This window comes from Ovis canadensis, chromosome 9 (genome assembly GCF_042477335.2).
Source record: "Ovis canadensis isolate MfBH-ARS-UI-01 breed Bighorn chromosome 9, ARS-UI_OviCan_v2, whole genome shotgun sequence".
NCBI lineage: Eukaryota > Metazoa > Chordata > Mammalia > Artiodactyla > Bovidae > Ovis > Ovis canadensis.
Genome location: NC_091253.1, coordinates 84,899,024 through 84,922,619, shown reverse-complemented (window position 1 = coordinate 84,922,619; position 23,596 = coordinate 84,899,024).

The window sequence follows — 23,596 nt, the reverse complement described above, 5'->3', positions numbered from 1 at the left end:
CTTCACTGCAGGCTCAGTTGCTCCACGGCATGCGGAATCTTCCCAGCCCAGGTATTGAACCCATGTCCCCTGCATTGGTAGGCAGATTCTTAACCACTAGGTCACCAGGGAAGCCCTCAAGTACTGATACTATGTTTGTCTGTTTCTGTGGTGCAAATGAAGTCAGCTGTCACGGCCCATTTCAAACTACGGACATGATGTCACTGACTGAATGCCGTTCACAGCAACATAGATGGAACTAGAGATGATCATACTAAGTGAAGTAGGTCGGAAATAGACAAATACTAAATGATATATCACTTATATGTGAATTTTAAAATGTAGCACAAATGAACCTATCTACAAAATAAAAACAGACTCAGAAACACAGAGAAGAGATATGTGGTTTACCAAAGAGGCGGAGGTAGGGAGGGGAGTGGAAGGGATGGCCTGGGAGTTTGGGGTTAGTAGATGCAAACTGCCACATATAGAATGGATAAATAACAAGGTCCTACTGTATGGCACAGGGATCTATATTCAATATCCTGGGATAAACCATATGGAAAATAATATAAAAAAGAATGCGTGTATGTGTATAACTGTCACTTTGCTGTACAGCAGAAATTAACACAATAAATCAACTATACTCCAATTAAAATTAAAATAAATAAAATTAGCAAGAACTGTGAAAATAAAGTTTGTTTCATTCATCTTTGTTTTCCAACATGAATCCTCAGTCCATATTTGAGATATCTGCTTTTCATTTTGGTTACATCAGCTCTTAGTTAGATTTAGAGCACAACCTTTGTGTAAGAAGTGGGTGCCCAAGCCCCAAAGGGTGCGACTGTATGAAGCAAGGAATACTACCAGTCAGGGAGCTCTTCCTCGGAACCTGGGACTATAAGCCCTAGTGGGTATTGCTGTGTTCCCAGTCCTCACTACGAGGTGTCATTAGCAGACAACAGTGGCCATCTAAGCTGATCACATGGCCACTCCTCCTCAGTTTTTCTATGAGGGTAACACACTGGCTTTGAGATCTGGATTTGCACGTGAAATGATTCATGCTGTCTGAAGCTCATCTCTGAAAATTCTTAACTACAACTGTCTGTGAAACCGTTCTCTGGGCCTCTGTGATATCCCCACTCATTTGTGGATTGATGGCAAATAAAGACACTTGATATTTTGCTACTAAACTTTGCTTTCTTCCTAGCTCCTTTAATAATCCTGTCATTTCCTCTCTAAAATTATTGTCTAATGCACTTGAAAACATATTTTAAAATCTCACTGTCTCCTCAAAAGAGAACACCAAGGCCTCCCCTTCTTAACCATGGAATGATACAATACCTAAGCTTTTATTAAAAAAATGTCATACACTAAAAACCAGGCTTATGTCTAAGTGGGTATTGTTCAGTTTCTGAAAGAACTGCATAAATATAATGTAGGGCAAGAAGGGGGCAGTGGTGGAGATTGGGGTGCAGTGAGGATGGGCCCACCCAACATTCCAGATGGAACAATAATTATACCTTTCAAACCAGCTATGAGAATTACAAAATGTAAGTCATGGTCCTATTTGTCTTGTGAAAATGTAAAATTATACATGGTTTTTGGCTTCCCTGGCGGCTCAGCAGGTAAAGAATCTGCCTGCCATGCACGACTCACAGGAGACCAGGGTTTGATCCCTGGGATCAGGAAGACCCCCTGGAGGAGGGCATGGCCATCCACTCCAGGGTTCTTGCCTGGAGAATCCCATGGACAGAGGAGCCTGGAGGGCTACAGTCCACAGGGTCGCAAAGAGTAAGACATGACTGAAGCAACAGCACGCATGCACACGTACATTTTTTCATGTCGACAAAAACAAAAAAAGAAAGAAAGAAAAACCAAGGACGTCTTAGGGGCTGAATGTCCACCCAAAATTAACATGTTGGAACTTTACCTCCCAGTGTGATGCTATTAGAAGGTGGGGCCTTGGGGAGGTAATTAAGATTAGATGGGGTCATGAGGGTGGAGACCTCATGAATGGTCTTATACCAGTCATGAGAAAGCCTGCCTCCCCACTCAGCTCCCTGCCAAGTGAGGATACAATAAAAAATTAGCTATTAATGAACCAAGAAGCGTGTTCTCACCAGACGCTGAATCAAATGGTGCCTTGATCCTGGATTTCCAGCCTTCAAAATTATGAGAAATAAATGTCTCTGTTTATAATCATCCATTTTTATCATTTGATAATTTTGTTATAACAGCCTGAATGGATTCAGGGTGCTATTGAGCATCTCACCTCAAACAATGGTGAGTCCTGGCATCTTTTTTGCTGTTGATGTTTCGCCTATGTCCTCATGTGGACTTATTTGTTCCTGCCAACACTGTACAGTCTGCAAGGCTTAGTACGCACATTTTGTTGTTATTCTTCTTTAGCAGCATGATTATTCCACCTGTGGTCAATTGCATATCCCTGTGTGTGTTTTGTTTGTTTTGGAGCTGTGGTTATTTTAAAACATTAAGTGAACAAAAGTTTTTGGCAACCATTTACAAAATGTGCTAATATTCCATTGTAAATTGAAGAATAACACCAACGACAGCAGCATGCAACAGAGGGCTTTCTGGTCACCAGTAATTACTCAGTTTACCTACTGGCCAGAGAATGAGTCAGCTTCCGCTTAGGATCCTATATATAGTTTGAAGTCCATGACTTTACATGATTAGCAACATCAACACAAATTTACCTAAGGATTACAAAACATCCCAGGTAAACTGCAAAGCTTTAAGAAAATTGGTCAATGGTTGGACTATGCTATTACAAAGAACACAACATTCTGTTATAGTTACTAGTCTGTGCTGTGCTTAGTCGCTTCAGTCGTGTCAGCCTCTCTGCAACCCCACGGACAGTAGCCCATGTCCATGGCAATATTCTCCAGGCAAGAATACTGGAGGAGGTTGCCATGTTCTCCTGCAGGGGATCTTCCTGACCCAGGGATTGAAACCAGGTCTCCCACATTGCAGCTGGATTCTTTACAGTCTGAGACACCAGGGAAGACCAGAAATTGATATAGCTCACTTAAAAAAAAATCAGTCATGAAGAATTTCAGATGGAAAGTAGCTTTGAAAAATTTCATAAAGCATGAAAAAGTTTAAAAAACATTTGAAAACACTGCAACTCAAGACTGAATGCTGATTTTTATGGTAAAACCATTGATAATAGATTATCTCCACTCATTTAAGACAAGTTAAAAAGAGTATAACATATCTGACATGCTCAAATAAAAATCATTTTATTTTTCTTAGAAAATAGCATTTACTTTTAGGATCTTATTTTATCTATACATAAAAGCAATTTTTTAGCACTCAGGAGTTGATTTCTATTAATGTGCAAATTCACAATCACTGGGATAATAATGACAGAACAGTTGCAAGATGTGATAAGAAGATCATTTTTCTCAGCTTATTCCAATTCTCTTTTACAAGAAGACTGACGATGCAAAGAAAAAACAATTATTGATTTATGCAAGATGATCACAGAAAACATCAAAGTCTACATTTAAAGAGTCTCATTCATGAAAAAGACATGGCCAAAACTAGCCCTCCATGGTTTTCAAGTTATTTGCAGTAAATCAGAGTCTATGTGAATAAAACGCAAAACTATGCCTCTGATGCTGTATATGGAAGGTTAACAGAATGGAAAGTTAACAAAGGATTGCGGTGCAGTGTAAGTAAGAAAAGCCACCATTTCCCCATGTGCCTATGCCATGCTCATCCTCTAGATTAGTCATGAGTCTGGAGAGAAACAAAATCAGTTTTATGAACACTGTCAATTCTTTGTTTTCTACTACTCATGTGTCTGTGAAAATAATGGCAATATAAAAATGTCTATAAATGCAGTGGAAAGTGTAACACACTGGAAGCTATGTGATCCTTTTTAAACCTGTAAAACTGGACATCATCGTTCATTATCAGCAGGGAGAAACTTCCGAGGATTTCTGGAAGGACTCAAAAACCTTTTGCAATTGGCTCTTTAATTACACAGATGATTACTGAATGGAGCATTTGGCAGGTGTAAATTTCCAAATTTGACTTTCTGCTTGATTAAATTATCTTTTCACATGCTCAGTATGTGGTTGGGTAACATACCATTGTTACTGTTGCCAATTTTAGAATTTCTAAAATAGTTTACCACTGATGAGAATAATCATTCTGAATAAAAATATCTGCCTTTGCTCTTGTTTTTAATATGTCTAGCTTAAACTGGAACTGTTGAAGGAAAGTACAGTAAGACCAAATTTCTGTGCTTGTGGCGTTTACTTTCATTGCTGAGCACAATCAGACATCAAGCCTTGGTGCTTTGGATGAAACATGACTCGGCCAACGTAAACCTAAGGCTGGAGGAGTTGAAGGAGCTCTGACACTCTACATCCTAAAATATACCTCGGACTTAAATTCATGAGAAGAATCCTTTTTTGGAAATGTCAGCATCTTACCAAATGGATTCACCTCAAATCAGAAGGCTTTTTTTTGAAGTATCCTGCAAGATCACTCATGAAAATCCATTGTTCATGCCAGAATCCAAGAATCCCCATGGGATTGAAGACACCTCGGTAAAGCCACATGCCCTGAAACCGGCCCATCTAGGGGCTTGAAGCTAAGGGGGAATGTGTCAGTCGATGACCACACTCCAAAATGTGTCATATTCCTTTCTTGTATTTTGAAGGAGATCTTTGAATAATTGAAAGTGGTAACATTTCTCTTTAGCATGGAAAAGAATGGAACTATAAACATTTCTCTGGGTTTTGTTCATTATTATTGACCAGGACTATCAGAGGGAAAAAAAAAAATACATGTTTTCTGAGTCCATTTTTTGAAAGATAGATACCACGAATTCCTTTAAAACTGTGAAAAGGCTTTGTCAAAGAAACTGATGAAAAGGACTCCCAGCTCAGTTTCTAAGTGGTGTCCTGGGAAGTACAGCTGCCCATCTGGTGACACTGCCTTTTAGAAGGAAGTAGCTCTGCATGTTGGCTGGGAGTTTGGCATCAGTGCCAAAGACCCTGAGAACAGCCTTGCCTAAGCTCTGAATATCTTTATCTTCTTCCAAGCCAGGGCCTTGAATCACCATCTTTTCAAGAGATTTTGTCAAATAACAACAGCAGAATATTATCAACAGATCATGAAGTGCTTACTGAACTTGAAGCAGAAGTTGTGTGTGCACTCAAGAGAAAAAGAAAAGGAAAGTCAATTATCCAAACAATTCTACCAGGAGGGGTTTGTTCACAGTGCGGTTTATTACGCAGATAGTTTTGGTAAATATAGTAAATGAGGTAAGTCTTTCAATTCAAGGTCCTGGAGTCACCAACCTCATTCTGTTGAAAAACAAAAATACAACAAGCTTTTCTGGCCAAGCCTATACACTTGGAAGAATAACTTGGGAGGGATGAAGCTTCAGACTTTTCATCACTGAAGCAAATGCTTCTACGGGCTGGCAGTGCAAGTGACAAAGAAGACACTTTTACAAAAGCTTCACTCAGAAAATGGTAGTGACCTGAAAGCCCTCGCTATACTTTTGAGTGTTACTTCTGCTCAAATAATCTTCAAGTGGAAAGTAAATCTACAATCCCTTCCTTATTGACAGATGGCAGTAGTGAGGTTGACTTTGCCAAAGATGACTTCTGTGACTCCAGAACAAAGGAAATGAAGTCACAAGAATTCAACTTGAGGAATGGTTGAGAATCTGGTGTTTGAGATCCCAGCCCATCCTTAACTAACCATGATTCCATTGGCTACCACAGACTTGAGTGAGTCAGGGTGTAAGCCTTCATGTCCATCGAAGCAAAACTTCAAGTCAACCGTATGAGAATGTTTGTCTCGTCTCTTCAAAATCCATACAGCATCTTACTAAACCAAAGGAGCCTCCCTGGAGGCAGTGGTGGGAATGTAGCTACAGAAGGCAGAATTCTAGGATGACCCCCAAGTATCCCAGCTCCGGTGGGTACCCAATTTGTATAGTCTTCCCGCCTTGAGTGGAGGCAGAGCCTGTGACTGACAGGCTATCCCTCCTGCGATTAGGTTTCAAGTCAGTTGCTTTTTATTAATTTATTTTTCTTTATCTTTGGGTGTGCTGGGTCTCTGTTGCTGCACACAGGCTTCCTCTAGTTGCGGCAAGTGGGGGCTCCTCTTGGCTGCAGTGCACGGCTTTCTCACTGCGGGGGCTTCTCCCGTTGAGGGGCACAGGCTCTCAGTGCGCAGGCTTCAGTAGTCGCAGGACTTGGGCTCAGTAGCTGTGGTGCACGGGCTTAGCTGCTCCATGACGTGTGGAATCTTCCCAGACCAGCGATCGAACCCATGTCCCCTGTATTGGCAGGAGGATTCTTATCTGCTATACCACCAGGGAAGTCTGTTTTTGTTTTTTAATTGTTTATTTTATCTTGGAGAAGAGCCAATTAACAATGTTGTGATAGTTTCAGGTGGACAGCAAAGGGACGCAGCCATACCTATACACGTATCCCTTCTCCCTCAAACTCTCCTCCCATTCAGGCTGCCATATAACATTGAGCAGAATTCCCTGTGTAATACTGAGTTAATCCAAAGGGGGACGATCCAGCTGGTCAGACCTAATCAGGTGGGTCTTTAAAAGCAACTGAGCCTCTCCAAAAATCAGAGACACATGCTCCTGCTAATCTGGAAGCAAGCAAACATCCATGCCAAGAACTGCCTATAAAAGCCCTGTGCAAGGGACTGCAGACAGCATTCAGGAGCTGAGAGTGGTCTCCAGCCGACAGTTATTGAAAAGACAAGGACCTCAATTCTATAGTGCTCAGTTGCATCTGACTCTTTGTGACCCCATTGACGGTAGCCCACCAGGTTCCTCTGTCCATGTGATTTCCCAGGCAACAGTACTGGAGTGGGTTGCCACTTCCTTCTCCAGCAATCCTATATTGGAATTCTGCTAACAATCTGAATGGGCCTTGAAGGGTACCCTAAACTTTAGATGACAACTGCAGCATTCTCAGCTTTACCATGCCCAGAGTTCTGGCCGACAGAAACCTTGAAATAATAAATGCGGGCTGTCTTTTTGGGAAAACAAAGAACAAAATAAACAAAAAATAAACCCAAAGGAGCAGCATCATTCTCATTAAAATTACTTTCAAACAGGACTAACTTATTTTTTATTCTATGTGTGTACAACTTTTATTTATTATAACTTTTTTTTTCAAGAAGAGGGCATTAAAGTGAAAGTGAAAGTCACTCAAGAGGGCATTAAGTTTACTTGAAAATTCAGATTAGAAAAGCTTAACTTTTGGGGGTAATTCTCGAAGAAAAGTATTTTCAAGGCAGCAGGTTATTTATATGCAATTATTATGTCTGTGTTTACATGCATTTTTCTGGGAATGAAGTCCATTGCTCTCATTAAATTCTCAGGAGTGGCCCATGATTCAAAAAATGTTTCAAACCACAGACATAACTAAAAGTCACATCCCAGCTTTCAAAATCTAAGTAAGAATAAAGATAGATTTCTTTGAATTCTTTGAGTGGAACACATATGCACCATATATACCTACTGTCCCCAACTCTAAACCTTACTCCATTTCCTCTCCTAGCAACTGAATTTCAATGTTTGGTTTTTGTTTTTATCAGTGGTTGGGGAATATAAAGCAATTTTTAAAAATGATCTTATCTATTCTTTCATCTTTCCTATTTACAGGGGCAAGTAGTATTAAGGATAATTTTTAAATGAAAGCAGAAGACACGTAGGATATCCAGCTCTATTCATTTCTGATATATTTTTAATGAGAGAGATGGACAGAGATAAAGACTTTCAAAAAAGTATTTGTAAGATATTCTTGTACAGATAACGACCAAATACTTCTCACTTAGATATTACCGAGATAAGTTCAATTTAAAAAAAAGTACTTCTGTGATTCATCTACTGTTCATTGAAAAAATTTTATTATGTAAAACAGTGCTTTATGTATGGGGGCACCATGACCACAGATTATCAAGGGTACGCGTGCTTTTGAGGTATGATTTTAACAGTACGAGAGACTGTTTCGTGTTGATCTATCAACAGCTATCAGTCTGTGGCCTGTACAGGCAGGATTTATCTGGACTGGAACAAGAAAACCAACGGGCCCACAGGAAGATTTCTTCCAGGATCATAGCCTCGATTGTGTAGTCCTGCCCAACCGAGAGAACAAATTTCAAACTATTTGTGACAATGACAAGATTTTTGTTTTCTTAGTTCTCCTGACTCTTCCTTAGTTTCCTTCATTGTCTGTCCCCAGCAGCTCATCCAAGACATCATTTTCAACAACACTGCATTTCACAGATGTATCACTTCCAATAATGTAGATTTTTTAAAAAGGATTATTTGTTTTAGAGCCGTTTATGGTTTGTAACAAACTTAAGAGGACAGTAAAGGGATTTCTCATATACCCTCTTCTATACACATGCGTGGCCTCCTCCACTATCAACATCACTCACCAATACGTACATTTGTTACTAAGGGTGAAGTTACATGGCCAAATGATCATCATCCAAAGTCCACAGTTTACATGAGGGTTCTCTCTTGGTGTTGTACAGCCTATGTGTTTGAAGAAAGGCATAATGACATGTATCCACTGTTATAATGCCATGTGGGACATTCTCATTGCTCTAAAAATCCTCTGTGCGTCACCTAACATGCCTCCCTCCTCTCTAACCCCTGTCTCCATCATTTTGCCTTTCCTAGAATGTCATACCGTTGGAATCATACAGTATGCAGCCTTTTCGTATCAGCTTCTTTCAGTTAGTAATATATGTTTAAGGTTCCTCCATGTCTTTTCATGGCTCGATACCTGCTATCTTTTCATTATTCAATAATATTCCATCGTTTGGATGTATCACCCTTTATCCGTTTACCTTCTGAAGGACATCTTGGTTGCTTCCAAAGTTCGGCAATTGTTAATAAAGCTGCCATAAACATCATGTGCAGGTTTTTATGTATATATAAGTTTTCAACTGTTTTGGATAAATACCAAGGAGTATGATTGCTGGGTTGTATGGTAAGAGCATGTTTAATATTGTAAGAAACCATCAAACCACCAAACAGTCTTCCAAAGTGGCTGCACCATTTTGCATGCCCACCAGCAGTGTATGAGTGTTCCGGGTCACATCCTCAACACCGTTTGGTGTTGTCAGTTTTCCAGATACTGGCCATTTTAATAGGTATGCAGTGGCATCTCGCTGCTGTTTTAATTTGCATTTCCTGGTGACATGATGTGGAGCATCTTTTCATAAGCTTTTTTGCCATCTTTGTATCTTCTTTGGTGATTTATTCGATAAGGTAATTTTTAAATGGTTTTTTTTTTTTTTTGGTTTTGAGTTTTAAGAGTTCTTTTCATATTTTGGATAACAAGCCTTTATCAGATATAACCTTTGCAAATATTTTTTCCAGGTCTGTGGATGGTCTTCTTATTCTCTTGATAATGTCTTCAATGGAGTAGAAATTTTAATTTTAATGAAGTCTAGCTTATCAATTATTTTCTTTCATGGATAGTGCCTTTGGTGTTATATCTAAAAAATCATCACTTTATCCAAGGTCATCTAGATTTCCCCTATGTTACCTTCTAAAAATTTTATAGTTTCGCATTTTCTGTTTAAGTCTAAGAACCATTTTCAGTTAAGTTTTGTGAAGGGTGTAAGGTCTGTGTCTAGATTAATTATTTTGCACGTGGATATCCAGTTTTCCAGCACCGTGTGTTGAAGAGACTATCTTTGCTTCTTTGTCAAAGATCAATATATTTATGGGGGTTTATTTTTGTGTCTCTACTCTTCTATTGATTTATCTATTCTTTCACCAATAGTATGCTGTCTTTTTCTCCAGTCTTGAGTTATAATTGATATGAAGTACTATATAAGTTTAAGTTATACAGCATAATGATTTGACTTACAAACATCATGAAAACTTATCACAGTGAACATCCATCCTCTCATATACACACAAAATAAAAGAAACTGAAAAAATAATTTTTCCCTGTGATGTGAACTCTTAACAACTTTCATATATAACATATGGAAGTGTTAATTATACTTATCATGTTGTACATTATTGTACTTATTATTGTACATCTGTAGAACTTATTTAAAACTGGAAGTTTGTATCTTTTGACTCAGTTCAGTTCAGTTCAGTTCAGTCACTCAGTCGTGTCTGATTCTTTGCGACCGCATGGACTGCAGCCCACACTGGGCCTCCCTGTGTCCATCACCAACTCCCAGAGTTTACTCAAACTCATGTCCATTGAGTCGGTGATGCCATCCAACCATCTCATCCTCTGTCATTCCCTTCTCCTCCTGCCTTCAATCTTTCCCAGCATCGGGGTCTTTTCAGATCTTTTGACTGCCTTCATGCAAATTCCCCTCCCCCACCCCCTGCCAACAGTACCCTGTCTTGATCACTATAGCTTTCCACTGAGTCTTAAAGTCTGTAGTATTAGTCCTTCAGCTTCATTCTTCTTCAGTATTGTGTTGGCTATTCTAGGTCTTTTGCCTTTCCATATGAATTTTAGAATCAGTTTGCTGATATCCACAAAGTAACTTGCTGGAATTACACTGACTCTACAGAGAACGTTGGGAAGAACTAACATCTTGACCATATGGAGTCTTCCTATGCATAAATATGGGATGTCACTCCACTTATTTAGTTCTCTTTTAATTCATTCATCAGAGTTTTGCAGTTTTCCTCATATAGATCTTGCACATAGCTTTTTAGATTTATATCCAAGTATTTATTTGAGGGGGAGGGTACTAATGCAAGCAGTATTGTATTTTTAATTTCAAATTCCACTTGTTTGTTGTTGGCATATAGGAAAGCAATTAACTTTTGCATATTTAATCTTGTGTCCCGAAACCTTGCTATAATATTTAGACTAGCTTCAGGTGTTCTTGTTAATCCTTTCAGATTTTCTACATAGATGATCATAAATTATTGTCTGCAGTTTTTTGAACTGTGGACAGTATTTCAAACTGCAAATAGAAAAACAGCTTTATGTCTTCTTTCCCAATCTGTATACTTTTTCTTTTCTTGCCTTTATGCATAGCAAAGACTTTCAGTATAATGTTTACAAGGAGTGAAAGGGACATCTATTGATCATGTGATTTGTCTTTTTTTTAATTTGTTGATATGATGGATTACATTAGTTGATTTTTAAATGTTGAACCAGACTAGTATGCCTGGGATACTATGAGCTACTTGGTCATAGCATAGAATTTTTTTATACTTGTGTTATATTTGCTAATATGTTGTTGAGGATTTTTGTGTCTATGTTCATGAGAGATATTGGTCTGTAGCTGTCTTTTCTTGTGATGTCTTAGCCTGGCTTTGGTATCAGGGTAATGCTGGCCTCATAGCATAGAAGTAATCCTTCTGCTTCTTTCTATCTTCTAAAAACCATTGTAGAGAATTGGTATAATTTCTTCCTTAAATGTTTGGTAGAATTCACCAGTGAACTTATTTGGGTCTGGTGTTTTCTGTTCTGGAAGATTATTAATTGTTGATTCAATTTTTTTTAATAGATATAGGTCTATTTAGATCCTATATTTCTTCTTCTATGGGTTCTGGCAGATAGTGTCTTCCAAGAACTTAGTCAGTTTCATCTAGATTATCAAATTTCTAGGCATAGTTGTTTATAGTATTCTTTTTATCATCCTTTTAATTTACATGGGATCTATAGCGATGTCTTTTTTTCATTTCTGATATTAGTGATTTGTGTCTTTTTTTCTTAGCTCACCTGGCTAAAGGCATATTGATTTTATTAATATTTTCAAACAATCAGCTTTTGTTTTCATTGACTTTCTCTACTGATTTCTTGTTTTCAGTTTCATTGATTTCTGCTCTAATTCTTATCATTTCTTTTCCTCTCCTTATTTTGGATTTGACTGCTCTTTTTCTAGTTTCCTAAGGTAGAAGAATATTGATTTTCGATTTTCTTCTCTAATACATACATTCAATTCAATCAATTTCCCTCTAAGCACTGCTTTCTCTGCATCCCACAAATTTTGATAAATTGTGTTTTCATTTTCTTAAAAAAAATTTTTTTTAATATTTATTTATTTGGCTGTGCATGTGGGATCTTTAGGCCTGGTCCCTAAAATCTTTGGTGCAATTATCATCTGCCACCAGATACAAATAATGCTGTGGATGGCTCCCAGACCCTAAAAGGTGGCAGAATCACAAGACACAAAAAGTGTTAAAATCTACCTCGTCAGCAGAACACACATTTTCCTCAAGCTCACATGGGACATTCACCAGGATAGACACATTCTGAGCGATAAAACACATCTGAAATCTACAAGAACAGAAATCATACAACGTTTGCTCTCAGACCACGGAGGAATTAAGCCGGAAATCAACAACAGAAAGATTATAAGAAAATCCCCAAATATGCAAGGAGTAAAAAAACATGCTTCTAAATACCACCTGGTCAAAGAAGAAATCTCAACTCTGGTGGTCCAGTAGCTAAGAACTCCATGCTCCCAGTGGAGGGGGCCCAGGTTCAAACCCTGGTCAGGCAACTAGAATCCCCATGCTGCAACTGAGAGCTTGCACGCCACAACCAGGATCAAAGATCCTGCCTAAAAAAGTTGGGTTTTCCAAGTCTGTAAGACACTAAAATTATGGATTTTCTCTATTCCTTTTCACTTTTTGTTACAAACTGGCCATTATTTCCCTTTGCTCATCTCTTTCTTGGGATAGTCTGTTAAATGTAGCCAGTAACAGTCAATAGACACTACTAATCAGCCAACAGACACTACTAATCAGCCAATAGACACTACTAATCAGCCAATAGACATTACTAATGTTCATTTTCCAATTTCTTCCCACAGAGCCGCAAGTTCAACAGGCACACAGTCTGCCTCCAAGATACAACAGATGTCATATTACCAAAATTTTTGCTGTTGTCAGACATGGCTTTCTAGACATCAGCATGCCATATCTGTTTCTTGCTGCCTGCTATGTGATGCCATAGTTTTGAGGTTTTTTAAAAAAGAATATTTCCAAGTCTGTATTACCTGGGATGAGAAATGCTGGTAACTATAACAAACAACCCCCAAAACTCAGTGAGTTGACCCAATAAAATATTTCTAGCTGACACCACCGTCCAGTGTGGGTTAGTAGAGGTGCTCTCCATACCAGGCAGTTATTCAGGGAGTGGGCTCCTTCTGTCTGGGACTCCAACAGCCGTCTTCTAGGGCCTCACACTCCATCCCTGAGTCCTTTGCCTTTGGGGACATATAAGAGAGTGGGTTTGAAGTAGTTTACAAGATATTTTAAAGACCATATCTGAACACAGCACATAGCACTCTGATGTACATTTCATCAACTAGAATTCATTCCCATGTCCTGGTGCAAGGGGAACCGTGTAAGCATTCTTTTCTTTTCTTTTTTTTTTTAAGTATGCATTCGGCTGTGCCAGGTCTTAGTTGCAGCATGTGCGATCTTTAGGTGCGGTATGTGATATCTAGTTCCCTTATCAGGGATGGAACCTGGGCTCCCTGCATTGGGACCATGGGGTCTTAGCCACTGTACGTCCAAGGAAGTCCCCTGCATTTGGACATTTGTTGAGGAAAGACATGGCCCTGTAACCAGGGCTTGCTAAGGAGAGCGGCTCTTTGTCCTTGCATTACGTATTTGTGGAAACCAGATTTACTGGAATTCCTTTCTATCTTCTGTAGATTCTTGTCTCTTCTCTTGCTGGTAGGTTGACGCTGATCACTTCCTGTTGCTATGCGTGTACCAGTCCGCACAGTCCTCGTCTTGCTTCTGTGCAGCGTATCTTATTTTACTGCGCTTCACTTCACTGTACAGATAATGCATTTCTTACAAATTGAAAGGCTGTGGCAACTCTGCTTTGTCAGATGATGGTTAGAATTTTTTATCAATGAAGTCTTTTTAACTCAGGGACCTATTTTTTTTTTTCAGATATATTGCTATGTCACTGAAAAGACTATATGTTATAAACACAATTTTTATATCCACTGGGAAACCAGAAATTTTATGTGACTTGTTTTATTGTGATATTCACTTTATCGCCAGGATCTGAAACCAAATTCACAACATCTCCAACGTATGCCTGTAGGTCCAATATGCTCAGAAATGAGAAGCCAGGTAACACGCTTGTTAGAATTGTGTGTAGTGCAAGACTACATGTGCTGTGAGTCAGGACCCAGTAGATAATCTTTACTTCCTTAGGGAATAAAAATACACGACTTCTTATTACTATTTTATTTTGTCAAAGATGTGTGTTTCTTAGCTGTGTTCCTAAGAGGTTACAGATTGCTGGTCTCTGGAGAAGTGAGAAGTTGTAAACAGGTAAAATTTTATTTTAAAGTAGGGCTATATCGGCAGATGATTTTTGATTTTTGGAAACTACAGATGCAGTTACTTAGTTCTGAGTCCTTGGGGGCCACAGCAAGTGGGTACACTAATAAAACTTTTAACCCTGGCTTTGCTGGTGGGTTTTCACACTATGGAAACTTCCCTGGTGGCTCAGACGGTAAAGCATCTGTCTCCAATGTGGGAGACCTGGGTTCGATCCCTGGGTCGGGAAGATCCCCTGGAGAAGGAAATGGCACCCCACTCCAGCACTATTGCCTGGAAAATCCCATGGACAGAGGAGCCTGGTAGGCTACAGTCCATGGGGTCGCAAAGAGTCGGACACGACTGAGCGACTTCACTTCACTTTCACACTATATGCTTACAACTGAGTCGGACTTTAGAATGAATCTCCTCACATTCACGGATTTCTTTCCATATTTTGGGCAGAAATTAAGAGAAGAGTGGCTTGGTAACTAGAATCTCTGCTAGCTTCAGAGACACTGGAGCCTCCTACCGTTTTGATCTCTGGCAAATTGATGTGATTTATTTTTAATATTTATACTTCCCCTGCCAAGGGCATGCTATTTGCTTGGACTTGTGATCTCTTTGCCATAATATTTATTCTGTATTAAAACACAGACTCCATGGATGAATTAATCATTCTTGGACCTGAACATTAAGCATGCTAGTGAGTCAGATCACATTTTTTGTGAGATGCTGGAAAAGCAGAGGATTGCTTCCTTATGGATCCTACTCTTACAGACAGATATAGTCATCAAATGAAAAAATCTCTAAATACTTAAAAATGACAGCATGTAGAGCTCAGTCAGGAGTTGGGGTGGTCACCTATAATTAGTATTACAGATCTTTATTCATTGTTAGTTCCAGTAACAGAAATTGCTCTCTCCCCCTTATTATTCATTCTCCCTTTCTTTCTCAGTGATAGAACAAATGGACACTTGGCCGGTTAGAACAACCACTATCTTATCCAGCCTTCCTGGCAACTAACAGTAGCCACGTAACTTCACTTAGGTCAGGCTGGAGGGAAGGAACAGTCACAAACAATTTCAAGGAAGTCTCAATATAGGTATTCCCTCATGGCTCAGCTGGTAAAGAATCTGTCTGCAATGCAGGAGACCCGGGTTCGATCCCTGGGTTGGGAAGATTCCCTGGAGAAGGGAATGGCTACCCACTCCAGTATTCTGGCCTGGAGAATCCCATGGACACAGTCCATGGGTTGCAAAGAGTCGGACACAACTGAGCAATTTTCACTCTAATATGGGTGAAGGACATGTCCTACTTCAGGCTTCCCTGGGGGCTCAGTGGTAAAAGAATCTGCCTGCAATGCAGGAGACCTGGGTTCGATCCCTGGGCCGGGAAGAATTCCTGGAGAAGGGCATGACAACCCACTTCAGTATTCTTGCCTAGAGAATCCCATGGATAGAGAAGCCTGGCAGACTGCAGTCCACAGAGTCGCACAGAGTCAGACACGACTGAAACGACTAAGCAGCTGCAGCATATCCTATTTCTCTCTGAACCATAACACGAAATCCATATGTTGAGAATGGAAAAGCAAGAGGATTAAAGGAATGCAGATGCCTGCTCAGCTTAGAGCCGCCATGCCAGTGCTGGACAGCCCTTCCAGACTTTTATACAGAGGGGCAATACATCACTATCTTGTTTAAGTCACTGTCACTCTGATTTTTCAGTCACTTGCAGCTGATCTAATCCTGATAAAGTCCTCATCTTTAGAATGAATGCTTTGGATGAGGCTGAGAGAGAGCCTCTTTTCCTCTTTTCCTAATGCACATGAGCTCTGGATGGGGAGGCCAGACCCAAGGACTTTCAGTGCAACTGCTGACCAATTGCCGGCTGAGATCTACTTAAAACTCAGCCTCTGAAGGTGAAATTTCTTCTCTTACCAATTACCAAGGAATCACCAATAAGATAAAAATCAGTTCTACCTGCAGAGTGTCTGGTAAAGATGGCAGACACTCTCCAAACACCTACAACTGACAACTCCAAACATCTACAACACCTAGCCTGAGGACACAGACATGATTAAAATATCACCAGATTTGAAGCTTATTATAAATTTTTCCTCACCTAAAAGAAGTAAGAATTATAAATCCCAGGGGGAGGATGTGAATCTGGCTGTCAGAGACAAGGATGAAGGTAGATTCTGAGGACAGTTAGCAAGGATATAAACTCAATGACTGAGGCTGTGAAGGCAAAGCTCCCACTTGAGATGCTGGTGACTCCCACAGATTTCCAAAACAAGTCAACTGCTCAGATCCTTCTGTGACTGCAACCTGGTCATTGTGCCTCATTTTAAATAGTCGGTCAAAAATTTCAAGCTGAATAAATGCTTAAAGGAGATTCCCAGCTTCCAGAGTTACCTGGAGGGACACCAAAAGCAGTAGACTCAGATGATTATCAACCTAGTCACCTTTGTGAGTGCCATGGAAATGATGCTCTCTGCTTTGACCCAGCACATGGGTTTTGTTCATTTTTCAAAATGGCAAATGAGTGACTTCAGCTTCCAGGAAGGTAAAATAAATGTACTTTTTTCCTATTCTTCCCACTCGTGCTCCAACTGTTTGCGACCCCATGGACTGTAGCCCGCCAGGCTCCTCAGTCCATTCAGTTCAGTTCAGTTCAGTCACTCAGTTGGGTCTGATTCTTTGTGACACCATGGACTTCAGCATTCCAGGCCTCCCTGTCCATCACCAACTCCCGGAGTCCACCCAAACCCATGTCCATTGAGTCGGTGATGCCATCCAACTATCTCATTCTCTGTTGTCCCCTTCTCCTCCTGCCTTTGATTTTTCCCACCATCAGGGTCTTTCTGAATGAGTCAGCTCTTTGCATCAGGCGGCCAAAGTATTGGAGTTTCAGCTTCAACATCAGTCCTTCCAATGAACACTCAGGACTGATTTCCTTTAGGACGGACTGGTTGGATCTCCTTGTAGTCCAGGGGACTCTCAAGAGTCTTCTCCAACACCACAGTTCAAAAGCATCAATTCTTCGGTGCTCAGCTTTCTTTATAGTCCAACTCCCACATCCATACATGACTACTGGAAAAACCATAGCCTTGACTACACGGACCTTTGTTGACAAAGTAATGTCTCTGCTTTTTAATATGCTGTCTAGGTTGGTCATAACTTTTCTTCCAAGGAGTAAGCCCCAGACCATGGAATTTAAGAATACTAGAATGGGTTTCCCCTCCAGGGGATCTTCCCAATCCAGGGATCAAATCTGCATGTCCTGAGTCTCATGCATTGGCAGGCAGATTCTGTACCACTGTGCCAGCTGGGAAGCCCCTGTTCTTCCCACTAAGGACAATGAAAAACCCTGAACATTATATGCGAAACACGTATAAGAAGACAGAGAAATGGAGAGTAGAAGGCAGACCAGTTGAGGACACTGAGACTCAAAGAACACCATAGTGGTGAGTTTCCTGAGTTCCTCTTAGTCTCGAATATCTCAGACATGAAGCTAAAGAAGCTAGCAACGTAGAAATGCCAACAATCTGAAGAAAAACAACAACAACAAACCCAACAAAAGCCTGTTCTTCTAGCCAAAGAACCAGAAAAGAGGCAGCCTGGTAGGGAGAGAAAGATTTCAGTTGAAAACTACTCAACTGAGGCCAAACCTCATAGAATTGTGTCCCCATCACCACCAATGACAGCAGAGGTTACATGGGGAGCCTAGATGTCCACCCTCACAAGCTGGTAATGTAAACTGTGAATGTAAAATGTAAACGTCACTGCCAGGATGGTGTGAGAGAGGGCAGAATAGGGGGCGGACCCCCTTCATGGAATCAATGGAGATCACGTGGGGAGCCGGGACTGACATCCCTACTGACAGTAATACCCTACCCATCCTTTCCTTCCCAATGGAGTGATGTCAGGGGAGGCCTGCGGGAGAGTCAGAAATGTCATACTGCCCAGCTGTAACAAGGCCACTCCCCACCCTGTGGTGTCAGGGGAGGCCACATGTGGGGCAGTACTGAGGTACCTCTCTCTCTCCCAGAAAGAGAGGTTCCAGTGCGTGCCTGGTAGAAAGCTGAACTCCTTCCCCACCCCAGCAGAACTGAGGAGCACCTTCCCTCATCAGGTGTCAACAAAGCTGGGTGGGAAATATGGATTTCTACCCCCACTTGGAAGTAATGAGGCAGTACCCTCACGCCTCTGACAGAACAAAGTCAGAAAAAGTCAGCTAAAGCAGAAGGTTTAATAAGACCCAAAGTCTCAAAATATCCACACATACCAGGTTTAAACAAACAAATAAAAATTACTCATCACACCAAAACACAGGAAGATCCAAACTGAGTGGAAAAAGATAATCAAGATGACAGAGATGTCCGAATGGTCTGACAAAGGTGTTAAAGAAGCCACGATAAAATGCTTCAGTAAGCAATGAAGAATGTCTTGAAACAAACAAACAAACAAAAAACCAACTCAGCCAAGACAGAGAAAATCTTATCAAAAGATTGAAGACATAAAGAAGAAGAACCCAATAAAAACTTTACAATTGAAAAATGCAATAACAGAAATGAAAAAACTCAGTGGATGAGGAATAAAGGAACAAATCAGTAAACTTGAAGTTAGGAAAATAGGAATGACCCAATCTGAACAACAGGGAGAAAATAGACCGGAGCGGGAAAAAATGAACAAAGCCTCAGGGACCCGTGGGACTGTTACAAGGGATCTAATATTGGTACCATCAGATTCTTAGAAGAGGAGAAACAGAACAGCACTGAGAAAGTACTGGATTTTTTGATAAACAAAAACACATCGTCACTATACCCAGTATGAAATAGATCACTGGGAAAACTTTATATCCATCAAGGAAACGGATTTTTTAATTAAAAGATCCCCCAAAGAAATCTCTGGATACAAATGGAGTTTCACTGGAGAATTCTCCCAAACGTTGAAGGAAAAATTAACATCAGTTCTACATGATCTCTTCCAGAAAACTGAGCATTTCCCAATGCAGTTTATAAAGCTAGTATTACCCTGATATCTGTAGGGGATTTGAGGGATGATCAAGAAAAATGATATAATCACAAAGATAACAACAATGTAAGCTTTTTTAGGCTGTGCTTGAACAGGATTGCATGTGAAGGTCTCGGTATGAGACCAACCAGAGGCTTATGGCAAGAGGCCCACTATCCAGAAGGGGAGGGGGACAAAGGAGCTCCCAGAGGAAAAGGTGAACAGAATGGCTTACATGTCTACATGATGTCACTCAGCAACACAGTGGAGAGTGTCTGGGTCAGAGAATTCTGAAAGGCAGCAGCTTGCAGTCTTATAACCACAAAGCTTTATCTTATCAAAGGCCAGCAGATGCCAGATTAGGTTTCATGGGATATGCAAAGCAGAGAAGCCCTAAATGGCCTAATGTTTGCTTGCTGGGACCATTTTTAAGATAACTGGATATTGGATGTGTAAAACTTTGAGTTTGGTGCAAATCGGCTTTTGAACTAATTGGTCTTAGCCTGCAGTGAAGAAATAAACAGCCTATGGGGCCAATACACAGAGGTCATCTCTGACTCATTTGTATAACACCAGACAAAGACAGTACAAAAAAGAGAGAGAAAATATAAAATTCTTTATGAATATAGACACAAAAAGTCCTTAACAAAAAATAAGCAAGGAGAATCCAGCTACATATAAAGTTATTTATATGGTGGAGGTTTAGTCACGTCTGACTCTTGCAACCCCAGAGACTGTAACCTGCCAGGCTCCTCTGTCAATGGGATTCTCCAGGCAAGAATACTGGAGTGGGTTGCCATTCCCTTCTCCAGGGGATCTTCCCAACCCAGGGGTCGAACCCAGGTCTCCTGGATTGGAGGCAGATTTTTTACCAACTGAGCTACGAGGGATGCCCCCCCAAATTATTTATATACCATGATCAAATGGAGTAATACCAGAAATGCAGCACTGTTCAATACTCAAATAGTAATCAATGTAATCTACCATATTAATGGGCTAAAGAAGCAAAAATCACAGGATCATATAAACTCATGTGAAAAGAGCATCTGACAAAAGTCAGTATCCATTCTGGTAAAAAGCTCTCAGAAAAAAGCAGTAGGAATAGAGGAAAACTTTCTCAAACTTACAAAGAACATCAACAGCACATCTACAGCTAACATACTTAATGGTAAAAGACTAAATGCTTTTGCCCTAAGGTAAGAAACAGGCAAAGATATCTAATTTGCCAATTTTACTCAACATAATGGTAGAAGTTCTAGCCAGTGCAATAAGGCAACTAAAGGGAAAAATGGCATACAGATTTGAAAGGAAGAAACAAAATGATTTATAGATAATGTAATCACCTACATAGAAAATCCTAAGGAATTCATCCCTGGACCCCCACCCCCAAAAAACTCCTAGAAATAATAAGCGAATTCATTAAGACTGCCAGGTGTGGGCTTCCCTGGTGGCTCAGTGGTAAAGAATCTGCCTGCCAGTAAAGGCAACACAAGTTTGATCCCTGGTCTGGGAAGATCTCACATGCTGCAGAGCAAGTAAGCCCATAAGCCACAACTACTGGGCCTGTGCTCTAGCATTGGGATTCGCAAGTACTGAGCCCACGCGCCACAACTGCTGAAGCCCGTGTGCCCTAGAGCCTGCACTCCACAGCAAGAGAAGCCTTCGCAATGAGAAGCCCGTGCACCATTACTAGAGAGTAGCTCCTATTCTCAGCAACTAGAGAAAAGCCCAGCCCATACAGCAACAAGCAGCCAGCACAGCCAAAAATGAATAAATACATACATTTTTAAAAAGACTATCAGATGTAAAATAAACACAAAAATCATTGCATTTCTATACATCAGCAATGAACTTGTGAAAACCAAAATTTAAAAATGTAATACCATTTAAGATCACTCAAAAAATTAAATTCTTCGGATGTCCCTGGTGGTCCAGTGGTTAGGAATCCACCCTGCAACTCAGGGGATGAGGGTTAGATCCCTGGTCAGGGAGCTAAGATCCCGCATGCCCACCTGCTGAGCCCGTGGACCACAACTATTGAGCTTGTGTGCCGCAACTAGAGTCCACATGCTGCAACGAAGAGCTGCAGAGCCATTAAATAAATAAATGAGTATTTTTTAAAAATGAAATTCTTGCCTATAAATCTGATAAAATATGTATAGGACTTGAGTGCTGAAAATGAAAAAATGATAATGAAAGAAATCAAAGATCTAATAAATGGAGACATACAGTGTTCATGGATTGCAAGATTCGACCTATTAAAGAGGTCAATTCTCAGCAAATTGATAGATAGGTTTAATGCAATTCCCATCAAAATCCCAGAAAGATTCTGCAGATTTTACTAGGTTATTATAAAATTTATGTGGAAAGACAGAGGCGCTAAAATAGCTAAAGTAATTTTGATAAAGAAGACTTAACTGGGAAGATCATTCTACCCAACTTCAAAATTGTGTGGCATTGCAGAGGAAGGGACTTAGATCAATGGAACAGTCTAGAGAAGCAACAAATAGTACCACACAAATATGCCCAACTGATTTTGACAAAGGTAGAATTCAATGGGAGGAAGATTTTAAGTAAATGGTTCTAGAGTGCATTGGACATCATAGACCAAAAAAACGGGACTCAAATGTCACACCTTATATGAAAAAATTACTCAAAATAGATCACAGACTTAAAATGTAAAGCTATAAAACTTTCAGAATGGAAATATGAGGAAATTTTCAGAATCTAAAACTAGAGTATCCAGACTTGACACCAAAACCAAGATCTGTAAAATGAAAAATTAAAAACTGAATCTTATCGAAATTAAACATTTTGCTCTGTGAAATAAGAGGATGGAAAGAGAAGCTACAAACAAGAAGGAAATATTTGCAAACCACATATCTGACTAAGGACTAGGATGTAGAACATACTAAGAATTCTCAAAACACAACAGTAAACCATAGCTGATTCATGTCAATGTATGGCAAAAGCCACCACAATATTGCAAAGTAATTAGCCTCCAATTAAAATAAATTAATTAATTGAAAACAACAACAATAAAGAAAACCATGCAATTCAACTACAAAAAAAAGGGCTGAAGATATGAAGAGACATTTCATTCAAGAGCATATACAAATGGTAAATAACTACCTGAAAAGATGTTCAACATCATTATTCATCAGAGAAATGCAAACTAAAATCACAATGAAAAAAATAACTACAATGAAATACTGCTAATACCTATCAAAATGTCTAATGAGAAATAGTGACGATACCAAATGCTGGCAAAGATGTGCAGAAACTCAGTCACTACTGCTGGGAATGCAAAGCGGTACAGCCACTCTATAAAACAATTTGGCAGTTTATTAAAAGGCTAAACATGCAACCACCATATGACCCAGCTACTGCATTCCTGGGCACTTACCCCAGAGAAACGAAAATGTATATTCACACAAAAACTTAGAAACAAATATTTGTAGCAGCTTTATTTATAGCTGTCCAACTGGTGGCTCAGATGGTAAAGCATCTGCCTGCAATGCGGGAGACCTGGGTTCGTTTCCTGGGTTGGGAAGATCCCCTGGAGAAGGAAATGGCAACCTACTCCAGCACTCTTGCCTGGAAAATCCCATGGATGGAGGAGCCTGATAGGCTACAGTCCATGGGGTTGCAAAGAGTCGGACATGACTGAGCGACTTCACTCACTCACTCAAAATTGGAAATAACTCCTTTGTCCTTGAATGGGTAAACAGTTCAGCAAACCGTGGTACATACATCCATGACATGGAATACTACTCAGCAATTGAAAAAAAAAAACGGATAGATGTAACAACTTAGATGAATCTCCACAGGATTACGTTTGAGTGAGAAAAAGTCAGTCCCCAAAGGTTACATGGGGCTTTCCAGATGGCTCAGCAGGTAAAGAATCTGCCTGCAATGCAGGAGACACAGGAGACATGAGTTTGATCCCTGGGTCGGGAAGATCCCCTGGAGGAGAGCATGGCAACCCACTCCGGTATTCTTGCCTGGAGAATCACATGGACAGAGGATCCTGGGGGGGGCTATAGTCCATGGGGTCGCAAAGAGTCAGACATGACTGAGCGACTAACACTAACTAAAGGTTACGTACGGTATGACTATTTACATAAGATTCTTGAAAGGACAAAATTATAGAAATGAAGAATTGATTACTGGTTGCCAGGAATTAAGGAGTGACGGGAGTGGGGGGATGTGGGTGTGGCTATGAAAAGGTTTCCTGACTTATTTATGTCAATATCCAGGTTGCAATCTCACACTATAA